The following is a 12,475-nucleotide window of genomic DNA, read 5'->3' as shown; positions in this document are numbered from 1 at the left end:
GATTCCTGTTGGGATCGTAATTTTCATCCTTTCCATTCGTTGAGTCAACGCTGCCGATGTTGGTTTTCCTTAACGTTCTAGCATTTAAGTTACCAATGTCTGTTGTCGCCTTTCCTGGGTAGATATAAACTGTCAATCACCTGTGGCGCATACCCGTACACCGAGGCCCGTGGTAAACGGGTATGTGCCACACGTGTCTAGTGCAAAGGGTTTGAGGACGTACGCAACAGGATTTTATAGTTATTCATGTCATAACCCGGCAACCATATTCGTCAAATCCTCTTGCCCTCCCATGCAAATTTTGGTCTACACCAAGTTAAGGAGGCGATCATGAGAGCACCCAGACGTAGGCGGCTAGATAGATAGATAGATAGATAGATAGATAGATAGATAGATAGATAGAAACGCTCAAAGTGCCAGAGGTTCGCTAAGAAATGCTTCGCATTTAAAATTTACCTTCCTCTACACAGGCACACCGCACACACGAACACGCACTCTGTCCCTCTTTCTATACCACTCCATATGATTTTCTGCGCCATGGCATCTTTAAAGATGTTATGATCTGTATTGCTCACTCATGCGCTCTTTACGGTCCTCCTTAGGCATTAAATAAAAAGCCCACATATAGGCCCTGGGACATCTCTACCCACTACAAGACCGGTTGATTCACGGTGACAACGGAATTCGATTTGAGTTATCCAGAGTGCTGTAAACTTATGTTGCTTGAAATAAACATTAACCCTAAAGGATGAGGAGAAGCGCTAGTCAGCGAACATCGTCTGAGGATTGTTTTCGATTGAAGATAGCACAATTCTCGAACGCGTCTACTAGCGTATAAGCGCGAGCCAAAAAACTTGCACTGTCGAAGATTGCAATCGCAATTGTCCTTGAGAATCTACAGGATATGAGATTACGGGCTGTCCCAGCCGTTCCATGCATTTGTGAGTACTACTCCTAGCCTTTGGATGTATAGGAGAGCTAAGTCCCACCACCGTAATCTGGACCCAAGGCATGACCCTGGGTTGAAATACAGGGGTCCGTTTTCCGACACGGCCAAATGCTAGTAATAGCGCATCGGGTTTTCAATCTTTCACGTATGTCGATTCCTATTCCTTAGATACTGTTTTCATTTCGCTAGCGGACGCAGCGTTCATTGGATGGAGCGGATCAGCCTCGAAGCTCACCTATTGGATCGCAATAGAAAAAAGAATCAAATCGAGTTTGAGCGATTGCTTAGCACAGCCGCTCCATTTGTGTTCGCTGGTTTCGAATCGGACCGAGGAACCAGCTACGGAATCGTTCCGTATCACGAGCACAGGCCGTTGATTTCCCTAGTGGCGTCAGCAGTCACTACACGTAACACTCTGCAGAAAAGAATCCAAGAGGGGTGAAACCAACTCATGTGGAAAATAAGCTAACCGCTGTGTTACGTTGCGTTTCTGCACACACACTATCGCCTTCCACTCTGGCTAACCAATACGTTTACTGTTCGGAAATTACTTAAAGACAATCATACCGGCGTCATTTTATCAACTTCATTGCTGCTCCATCCGTGTCCGTCGATTTAGTATTTCTGTTACTATAGGACCGTATTTTATCAGGATCTTTTCCGTTGATGTAATAATCTGGTAGCCACACATTAGGATCCATTTTTTGTGGGCTCAGTTTTTCAGAAAATGATCGCTAATATGAAAGTGTCGCACTGGGAAAGAACATTCTACGACAAGTTTTCAAACTGTTGATGTTTTTGGCAGTAGTAGTCGAAAAACTTTATTATGTACAGAAACCACACAGGCTAGAACCCCAGTGTCCCGCAGGGAATATGGGGGTGAAAAGCGTAGTCTGTCCGGCAGGGCGGTGCCCCTATTCCAAGGCCCCACTGTCACGAGCCAGCCGTTCAGCTCTTTGGACCAGTCGTAGCTGATCTTCCAGGGCCGAACTAGACAGCAGCACCTCCCTTTCGTCCCATGTGCCATTTATGTCGTGCTCTTATCCGTGCTCCGCACAATCCCACGTGATGCGAAAAAGTTTTGGTGTTGCTGCACACAACGGACATGTCTCGATACGCCGTGGAGTAGATCAAGTGGAGAGTTTGTAGAATTATGTAAGTGTTCGTCTGTAGTCTTCGTAGCACTGTGGCTATCTCAGCGCTGAGTTTGCCATGTGGAGGTACATAGACCTGTCTATTTGCAGAGTCTCTATTTCAGAGTCTGGCGTGGCTTCGTGGTTTGTAAAGCCTCGAGCCGCCTCGTCCACACGCAGGTTCCCAGTCACGCCCTCATGCCCCCATGCCCTGGTAAAAAAAAAAAAGAACTTTAGTAGAGATAGCAGTGGTGTTTAGTGAATGCGGCAAAAATGTATCGTATCAGCTTTAACACGTATGGTACGTGCACAAAGAAGGCGATTCACTAGGAGGATGTACCTTAATTATTGAATGCGCCAAAAAGAGTGCTTTGAGATTCAATATGCATTTCCAGGGTGCAGTAATATGTCTCGGAGACGAATTCAGCGAGTTAGGCATTGACACTACAATTTCACTCTGTTAGAACGAAATTTCAAGTGCATGCAACTGTGACAAATATTTAAGGAAAATCCCAATTACTCTGTTATAAAGTACTTCATTATATCCCACGTCATGATAACGATGTTTTGCTGTACTCAGTTAACAGGGCACGCGAAAGATATGTGGGTCATTCCACGCCAACTGTCCCATTTCGGGCGCTCGACAAAAATCAGTTTCTCTAAAAAAGTGTTAGAAAATTACGCACATATAGACATTAGTTCTAAAGTATTTTCCCAAAAAAATTAAGCGGCAAAAATTTTTGGGCACGTGAGCGCCATTGGAACTTCTCGATATGGTGGAAAACAAGGTACGAAAGAAAGATTTGCTATAAATGTACAGTTTCACGCATTCACTCGAAACTTGCTTTTTTGTAGTTTTAGAGCATCGCGCTTTTATTATAGGACAGTTTTAGAGTAGCTTTGTAATTTTCACTCCTTAGCTCGTAGGTAAAACTTAGTAAATTGCAGCGTTTTCGGGAATTTTTTTTAGAAAATACGACTGTAGACCAAATACATGAATTATTCTTATAGAACACTCCATAAAACGTCTTCTGGCGCACTTCGTGACGCAAGAACCCGGATTCACGTGACATCATTACGGTACATACTCTCAAATGGTTCATATATGCGAAATATCAGTTGTGAATTGTCTCCTACACTACTTTGCCATGCAGCCGCGCACCCGTTCTTCCTCGTTTCGCAAGACTATCGAGCGCGATCAACTGATTTCACCTCATTTTGTGTGTTTCCAACTGCGCAAGCGGAGCTGACAGCGTGTAGTCGGCAAGCACGAAATGCTGACAGGCTCAACGCTTAGTGTTGACATTGTGCACGTGCTTTTAAGAAAAAAATTGCAGTGGCTTAGCTCGGCTATGCCAGGATATACGTTGCGTTAGCAAAGGTTCAGCTGATTATTCTTAGCTTTCCACATTGTCTAGGTGCTTTTTTCTGTTCATTCTTCGTACGCTGAACCGCTAATTGCCAGGCAACTACTTCGGGATCCGATGAGATAAGCTTCTCGCCTCTTCTGCGCCGTTGAGCAGCATTTGTGCTCTCCTTCTCCATGGCGTTACACACCTACAAACGCCAGTCAGAGGCGCTATCACGCGGCTCCAGCGCTGTGTCAGACGGCGACTGCACAGCGAAGGCACATAGCTGGCCGCGCGCTGGCGCCATTGTGTCTACCATGGCTACGACGTCACTCCTCTCGAATGCGCAGACCAGCAGCGGCGAGTCGCGCGCGGCGGAGAAAGTGCGGGGGCGGAGAGCGGTGAGCCAGCTGTGTGACATCACTGAACCTTGCGCATGCGCAGCACGGCTCCTGAGGATCCACGCGAAATCAGCTCCGGCTAGGCAAGTGTAGCTAACGCTACAATAAGTGGCGAACAGAAGATATCGCCTGTAGGAAGAGTAGCGAAGGCGAGAAAAAAACTACTCCCTCGTCTTGGCACGCGGGGTGGTTAGGGGCCCGTTAACAGAAGTCAGCTCTGCATTGAAGGTATACATGCCATTCAGTACCTTTAGGAATGCTATAGTAATGACGGACAGGCGCCCGGAAATTTAAACGCTGTATGCGACATTGAGAAAGTATGCAAGCGTACCGATTTCGAACGCAGGCGTACCCAATACCAGTTGCCCTAACAAAGATGACTGCACCATGACCTTTACTGCTTCATTTCTCTTGGATTTGTAAAAGATAAAGAAGCTTCACAGCTGAACAAATAAAGGAACATGAAAACAAATGGAAGAATAAAGAAACCATAAAACAGCGCTGTACATACTTTTCTCTTCTCCACATTGTACGTCGCTGGAAGGCACTTACATAGCTTTTCTGACATTTCCCGACACTTAAGCCTTGGAGTGCGCCTTCAAAGCAAGGGTCAACCGTACGTCAGAGCAGCCAAGTGAGGCCTTCATTGTAAAACGAGCGGCCATTACGAGCAGGGGGGAGTCGTAAAAGCGCGTTCAAGTGATATGTGTGTTGAAACTATAAGCCGCAAGAAGGAGATAAATAGTTTGAGTAGCAGGAGAAATAAAACTTACGTAGAAAGATATATGGCCTCGTGGCTGTTACCATTAGTATAGTAACATAAATGGACGTGTTCTTTGTGTGTCATGTCAAAGCACAGCTGCATTCATTTATATTTTGTTGTGTTTGGGCTCTGGTTCTTCGCTCTACTGACTACATGTGTCTTGTTGCCTCAAAAGCTGCTTCATGCCCACGAAAGGAACTGGTCCCACTTTAGTTTATAAAGATTACACACGCCCAGCCAGTTCATGGCTTTGTCTCCTGGTGTGTTCATGGGTTCATACCTAACAAAGCGGTTCCAGTATACTGCAAGCGCCTGATAACTGCGATCGCCTGGGGTTCTTTAACGTGCAGCGATATCGCAGGGAACGTGGACTGCTAGCGTTTTGCCTCCACAGAGATGAGACAGCCGCGTCTGGAATCGAACCCTCGTCTTTCGCATAAACAGCCGAGCACCTTAATCACTAAGCTACCGCGGCGGCTGTACGCCTTCCTCCTACTTGTCCATTGTCCGTATACCAGCTGAAATAAATCTGAAAAGGGATGGAAAAAGAATAACTTACAAAACGGTCTTGAAGATGGAAGCTAAGCAAAATCGCGATTTGGCCTAGTTCGTGTTTGTTCATCGTAAAATATAACAGCGCAACAGGGTTAGATTACGGATTCTAACCCTGTTGTGCTGTTATATATTTTACGATGGAAGTTACACAGGGTGTTTCAGCTAAAAAGCACCAAGTATTAAAATATTAAACATAGGTGCTACGCATTTCCAATTAGCGCAGTATTGTTCTGAGCCGTATAGAGCGTGCGTTTTTTTCTCCTCTTTTTTCCCCTCTCTCTCTCTAGACCCTCTTTCTTGCCCCTATTTCCCCTCCCCAGTGCTGGGTAGCAAACCAGATGCTAATATCTGGTTAACCTCCCGGCCTTCCTTTTTTCATCTCTCTCTTTTCCAATCCGCCAAGCTCGGTAATTATCAAAGATTGCTTAATGAACTTTTTAAATAGCAATTCTAGAGAAAACTTTTCAATGCAAAAGTTGTAGCGCTTGTTCAGAAACAAAGAATTTTTAATTCTACGTTAAGATAACGCCCCTGCTTAATTTTTTCCGGCCTTTCTTTAAAGCGCGCGAATTTTAAAAAAATACCACGTGACTGCCGCCTAACCCGCGGCGTTTTTAGTGCCCTCAAATGTAAGTTCAACGAATTATCAAAGGCTGCTCCACGCACGAAGGTCGATTGAGCAGGCTACCGGTGAGTGTGGTGGACGCTAAATGATGACAGCGGCGTACCGTCTAAAAAAAAAAAAAAACGTCTACGAAAGAGCGGCCACCACGTACGTATCTCAGTCCTTCACGCTGTAACCCTCGCCCTTTCCAATGCGTTTCCTCATTGGTGCGAAAAAAAAAAATAAAATTCATACGCTGCATCAAATGCTGCCTGCGGCCTAATGTGTCATTTGCTCCGTGGCTGCCGCTTTTTCGTTGAAGAATTTTTTTTGTTGTTTTTGAAACGGTATGCTCATTTTGTCGCTTAGCGTCCATCGCAGTCACCAATAACCTGTCACATCGATCTGCGTGCGTGAAGCAGCCTTTGATAATTCGTTTAACTTACATTTGAGGGCACTAAAAGCGCCGCGCGTTTGGCGGCAGTCACGTGGTATTTTTTAAAACTCGCGCGCTTTAAGGAAAGGCCGGAAAAAACTTAAGCAGGGGAGTTATCTGAACATCAATTGAAAAATTCGATGTTCCTGAACAAGCGCTACTACTTTTGTATTGAAAACGTTTCTCTAGAATTGCTATTTAAAAAGTTCATTAAGCAATCTTTGTTAATTGCCGAGCTTGGCGGATTGAAAAAAAATATTCTGACGTGTTCTATGTGGCTCAGAACAATACTGCACTAATTGTAGACGCGTAGCGCCTATGCTTAATTTTTTAACACTTGGTGCTTTTTAGCTGAAACCCCCCTATATGTTACGCAGAAAAAAAATCAAAATCCGCTCAAAGCTTTGTATGTGTTGCATGCGCATCTGTTCGCCTGCGGGCTGCCACTTGCGTATTGTGGAACTGCGAGCACGTGCCTACAAGGACCTGTGCCGGTCGATATGTGCAATTGGGCTCTGCGGCGCGGTCCGTTCTTTTGTTTCGCGCCCTCTTATTTCTGGAGTGCCGGGATACTTCCGGCTCGCTGATAAAGTCGTCTCGCTAGACCTGGCCCACGTGTGCCCGCTGCGGGCAAAGTGCCTCGTGTCGACACCTTTCCGAGCCTTTTCCTTTTGCACTGGTATTATCTGCCGGCGGAAAGGCCCACAAGAAGAAAGCAGGGCACGGACACCGTTTCTTGCCCCAGGGTGGCACATCGTATGAACGATTCCTGGAGAGCCTTGACTTCTTAGTTTTTCCCTATGGGTGTCCCGAGCTCTACAGAATAAACAGAAAAAAATGGCTTATCCCTCGACAATAGGAATCGGTATAACACCAAAGTGAAACGCGTGTTCACAGAGATAGTCGAGCGTTTATTGTGCATTGTTTCGGCGCAATGGCGAAGCAATGAATGCGATAGCAACAAATTGGAATGTCACGCGAAGAACGGCAGGCAGCTCGGAACTTGCAGCATGCTGCTCGAGCCCAAAGGACGCACGAAAATAACACACACAGGACGAGCGCGAACTAACAACTGTCGCAGCTGTTACTTCTTTGTGTTTAAACAGCGAGCTCCTTTAGCAAACGCGGCCGCTGCAGCGAGCGGAGTGACCATCGTGCACTCCTAACTTCAATGTAAACTTGCGGTGAAAGCACAACACGTACAAACCGCCCCCATCGCGAGATAGGCGCGCGCGCACGGGCAACCACGCCCTGTAGGGCAAAGTACAGGTGGAGGTGCGCGAGCGCATCGCAACGAGCGGGCCGACAACCTTTACAGCGCGCCCTTCGCGGCCTTTCGCACCATCCTCGCTGGTGATAACGAAAACAAGTGCCTCCGAGCTCTGCGTACCGCCATTGGTAAATGGGTGCATATAAATAGCTCGCCGTATGCTGACAACGTAGGCTTTGTGACCGAGTCGTTTCGCGCCGTGCGCTGGGAGCGAGGGCTCGTGGGTTCGATTCCCGGCGACGGGAACTTTTTCTTTTAGTTTTTCTTGTCATTTGTTAGCGTATATTCGCAACGTCATATTCCGTGACGGAAATACGCCAGTGAAGTCTTGGTGGACCCCCGGCATGAAACACTTTCGTGTTAAAAAAGGGGGAGAGACAGAAAGAGATAGTGACCTCCTTCTCATGCAGGATGTCTCGTGGGTAAAAACAAACGCCTTTTTCGGGTCTTGCTGCTGCGAAACCAGCGTTTTCTGCTGCGAAGACACTTATGGTACAATCGGCTGGTTCGCTACCGCGCTCTAATCCGGATTGAAGCAACGCGTGGAGCCTGCTCTTGATCCGAGCCAGAGAAAAACTGTGGTCGAGCCGATCGTGCTAGCCGCACACAGAGACATCGGATGCCGGAAAAGGATATGTATCGGAATTGTATCGAAGCGGAATTTATATCGGCTCGCGCACAGCTTCATTTCTGAAAGAGCTGTACTTCCCGTACGCGACAACAAGGTCAAAGAGTGCACTGAAAAAATCTAAATGTTGCCCATGTATGCAGGTACATCGATGATTTTTCTAGTATCTTTACATTTTGACGAAGAAGGTTCTGACAATGCCGTTTCTAAACATTCCTCACTGTGTTCTCATTTATTGATTGTCACTCATGAGGGTCCCCAAAAATAATGTTATTGGGTTTTTAAACGTTGGCCTTTTATTGAATAAACTCCGTCGACCATGCATGACCAGTGAGGCAACAAGCTTGTTCTTCCTCATCATTCGGCTAACTCGTAGTAAGCTAGCGAGCAATGATAGCATGGTCATGTCTACATCGTGCCCTAGTTAAACCGTGCATACCCGATGTGACACGAGTTTCTTTTTTCAACCAGGGACCACTACCTTCGTAATTCAGGGTACTCGATGGCCCTTTTTGCTTCAGTAACGGAAGCATTGCTGAAGTGCTGGAGCAGCCTTCTGGCAGCGGCGATACCCGCACCCGCCCCAGAAAATTACTCGTCATACTTTACGTCCACGCGATTTCGCACAACCTTAGCAAAATTGGTCAGAAGGCTGGAGTGGATGTTGCGTTCTCTGCGGATTGTGCCTACTTTGCAAAAAAGCAACTCGCAGAGCAAATAGAGGGAAGTCTTTTCGATCAAGCACTGGCACTCTTACGTCACCGTCGTGGAGGGTGTCGTGTATTCAATACCGCTGACGGTGACAGGCTTACGCCGGACAGGCGGGTAGATGCCTCAACGCAAGGCTTACAGAGCAGTTATCACTGCTCTAAGAAGGATGCTGGCCTTACGTCGTGGGGATTGCGAATGCGTACCCGTGCGCTGAAGAACGAAGGTTTGGAGCAAGGGAAAAAGTAAGTTATCACAGGATATTGTAGAAGCCGCAGCCATTTCCTAGAGGAAGGGAGATTGCATGCTCTTTCTGTAAAGGAAAAAAAAACACAGTTTCTCGGAAAAATACGTGGCAATGTGAAATATTCCTGTTCATTTTTTTTCTTTTTTTTTCTTTTTTGTGACGTCGCTGCTTTTGCATATGCGGCTTGTTTGCTTCTGAGTGATATGGTGATTCTGGAAACTGATGTTTATGCTAGGCTCTGGTCGCGCCTAAGAAAAACACGCATGCGTTAAAAAGTGCTTACTTAGACGTTAGAAAATCCCAGGTGGTCGAAAATTCCGGAGCCCTCTAATATATAGCGTTCCTCATAATCGTATTGTGGTTTTAGGATTTTAAACCCCAAACAATCGTTATTTTTACATAAATTCCGCGCTTCTCTCCTTGTTTTGGGTTGTCGCTGACATACGCGATAGGGTTCATAAAAATCAAAGCAGGCGCAACCGTAGCCTTCATCTCGATGGCGCTCTTTTCATCCAGCATTTGGGATATCATATAAGACGGACTTCAGGAGGCGGATAGATTTTCAGCAGCAGTGCTTCCGACGTCAGCCACAGCACAGCTAAGCGTCAGACCTTACTTCTTGATTTGTGTTGTTGTTGTGTTGTTGCTGCTGCTGCTGCTGCTGCTGCTGCTGCTGCTGCTGCTGCTGCTGCTGCTGCTGCTGCTGCTGCTGCTGCTGCTGCTGCTGCTGCTGCTGCTGCTGCTGTTATTGTTGTTGTTTCTGGTTGCCCGAAGACGTTTTTGGTGTCCGGATCTCGTCTTGCATCGAATGGGAAAGAAGACAGAGTGTAGCAAAAAGAAAAGAAAACCAAAGTTATATCGTAACAGGACACCATTGAGAACGGGTTACTTGCGCGTAGTGCCACTGAGGTCGCTCTATTCGCCGTGACCTCAATACCAGTGATCTTAGTCCTAGGATAGGAAAAAGATTCAGAAAAACAATGATTAACAAAATAATGGGAATATTCCAAAACACTTTACAAACAAGCAAAAATACAAAAGCGTTCCCTGCCGACGTAAGCGGAAATATTCGTTCGCCTTGCCATCAGCGCGTCTAATGAGTAGCGTTATGAGACTTATTCCCCCGCGGCCCGCCTTATATTTTCTTCGAAGTTCTGGTACGTCTAACGTGATCGCATTTTTGTTGCGATGGTATCCACAGCATAAAAACTCTCAACCTTTACAAACGCTTACAAAGTCTTATGTGGCCTAATTGCTATCTGATTATTATTAGTATGCGGTAACTGATAATCCAGATCAAATGCGACCGTCCGGCACTTCTTACCGTGCACGTAATTCTAAGTGCAGGGATAGTTTTTCTCTATCGTCTCTCCCTCGTGCAAGTATGTCCCCCGTTGCCACCATCAAACCCGCTATCCTCAAGCACGGCAACGCAACGGCATCGTTGCAAATTAATTTGAACGTACTTGAACAATATTGACCACGTTGAGCATGCACTAAAGGATGGTGGAACAATAACAAGACATGATGAGAACAGAAAAGGCGGACACAGCTTTAACAAAGATAGGCGGACAGCCAAAGTACTTGCTGTTAATTAAATCGTCGTTAACGACTACTGGTAGTGAACCGACGGCTCGCAGGCAGTCGACTGCTAAATTTATTTGGCGTACTAGGAGAAGCGTATTCGAGCGCGCCGTCCTTTAACAGTCGTGCCTCTCGAAATTTGCGAAGGACAGCGAGAAACAACGAGATTGCGATGAGCAGCACGAGGGGAGAGGGCGGATCGTCCAAATTACACGTGTGCTCGCGCTTCGTTAGCTCCCCTAAGGACGCATTCCGAATGCGCTCGAAAAAGGCCAACCACTAATTGTCTGGCGCCCTGAAAACCTCCAGGGCATTGCATAAAATGAGCGCGGCTGTGCGAGTCGGTAAAGTTCAAGCGTCATTTAACGAGAAGCGCGCCCTTGAGAGTGCGGTTGGGCAGAATTTATAGACTCCGTCGTTTTTGGCCTACATCGTCCGTACGGAATCGCTGGCTTTATTGGCTTACGGCTGCACCTCTGTCAAGTTGGACAAATAATCGCATTGCTCATCCTAGACATCCTTCATCACTAGTTTCGTCGTAGTTTTCTTACACCATTTTTCCTTAAGCTCGCTTCACTCACTACCCTCTTTAATGTTGTCACTAGTAGTCATTACGACGTATTGCAGCGTCCAGTACAGAATGCCTATGCGTTTCTATGCTTCAGCGTCTGCAACCACAACCTTCAAACAGTCGTGTCGTACCCAACATTACCATATAAGTTGTAAGTTGTTTAGATCGCTTTCGCTAGATTTTGTTCAACTGGTTGCTTATGACCCTTGCACGTTTCTCAATGTCCGCCTCGGTGGTACAGTGTTTACGGTGCTTGGCTGCTGACCCGGAGGTCGCGGGTTCGATCCCGACAGAGGCAGACGCATTTCGATGTAGGCGAAATGGCAGAGGCCCGTGTACGGCGCGATGTCACTGAATGTTCAAGAACAGTAGATGGTTGAAATTTCCGGAGCCCTCCTCTACGGCATGCCTCATAATCATATAATGGTTTCGGCACGTGAAACCGCAGATATTATTATTACGTTTCACCATTATTGGTAACTGGTAACGTCACTGGCTCGCAGTATAGCAAGAAAGAAACGACGCCTCCTTTTGAGCGGTGTTGTCGCTGGCGGCGGACATTGAATGGAATGTCGATGACACTGGCAATGCCATCATTCTATCTCTCCGTGTGGATTAAGGGTTCCTCATACTCATGTTACATTCCCGGAATACCTTCACTGTGCGTAAGATCTTGAAACTCGTTGTTAACTAAAGCATACGATCGACGATTGGTATGCTGCCCACGTACGAATTCAAAGCATTGGAAGTGACTGCATAAGGGGAACAAGTTCATAATTATGAATAAACGGAGCCACCACAAGAAGAACATGGCCTTAATTGAGCAGATACGGAGCTACCTCTGTCGAGCCATTCACAAGAAATAAAAAAAAGATTGTGATAAGGAGAATAAAACTAATATCATATACATCAAAAATATCGATTTCCATGCAGCCATCGCTGTTCTTTAATGATGATGATGATGATGACGAATAAACGTTTATTTTCGAAGCAGCATCCCGGATGAAGCTCCAGTTCTACTCTAGGTGGGAAATATCCTCGTTCCAAGAACCATCTGGTCTTCGCTGCCTCCTTTTCCCTGGCGACGAGGCTTCGATGTTGTTCCAGCTCTTCTGAGACGAGCTTGGCATCCCACGTATCGATGGTGTGGGTATTGGTGACACTCTGATTTCGTACTGAATTTCCAAAGCTAAATCTTATGCGCCGGTGACATTCCTTCTGAGATTGTGCGCATCGTATTTCCCTCACAGCAGCATAATAGGCTCTGCTCTTTGGCA

Source organism: Rhipicephalus sanguineus, chromosome 2 (genome assembly GCF_013339695.2).
Source record: "Rhipicephalus sanguineus isolate Rsan-2018 chromosome 2, BIME_Rsan_1.4, whole genome shotgun sequence".
Taxonomy (NCBI): Eukaryota; Metazoa; Arthropoda; class Arachnida; order Ixodida; family Ixodidae; genus Rhipicephalus; species Rhipicephalus sanguineus.
The sequence above is the reverse complement of the archived record's forward strand: the minus strand, read 5'-3'. Positions refer to the sequence as shown.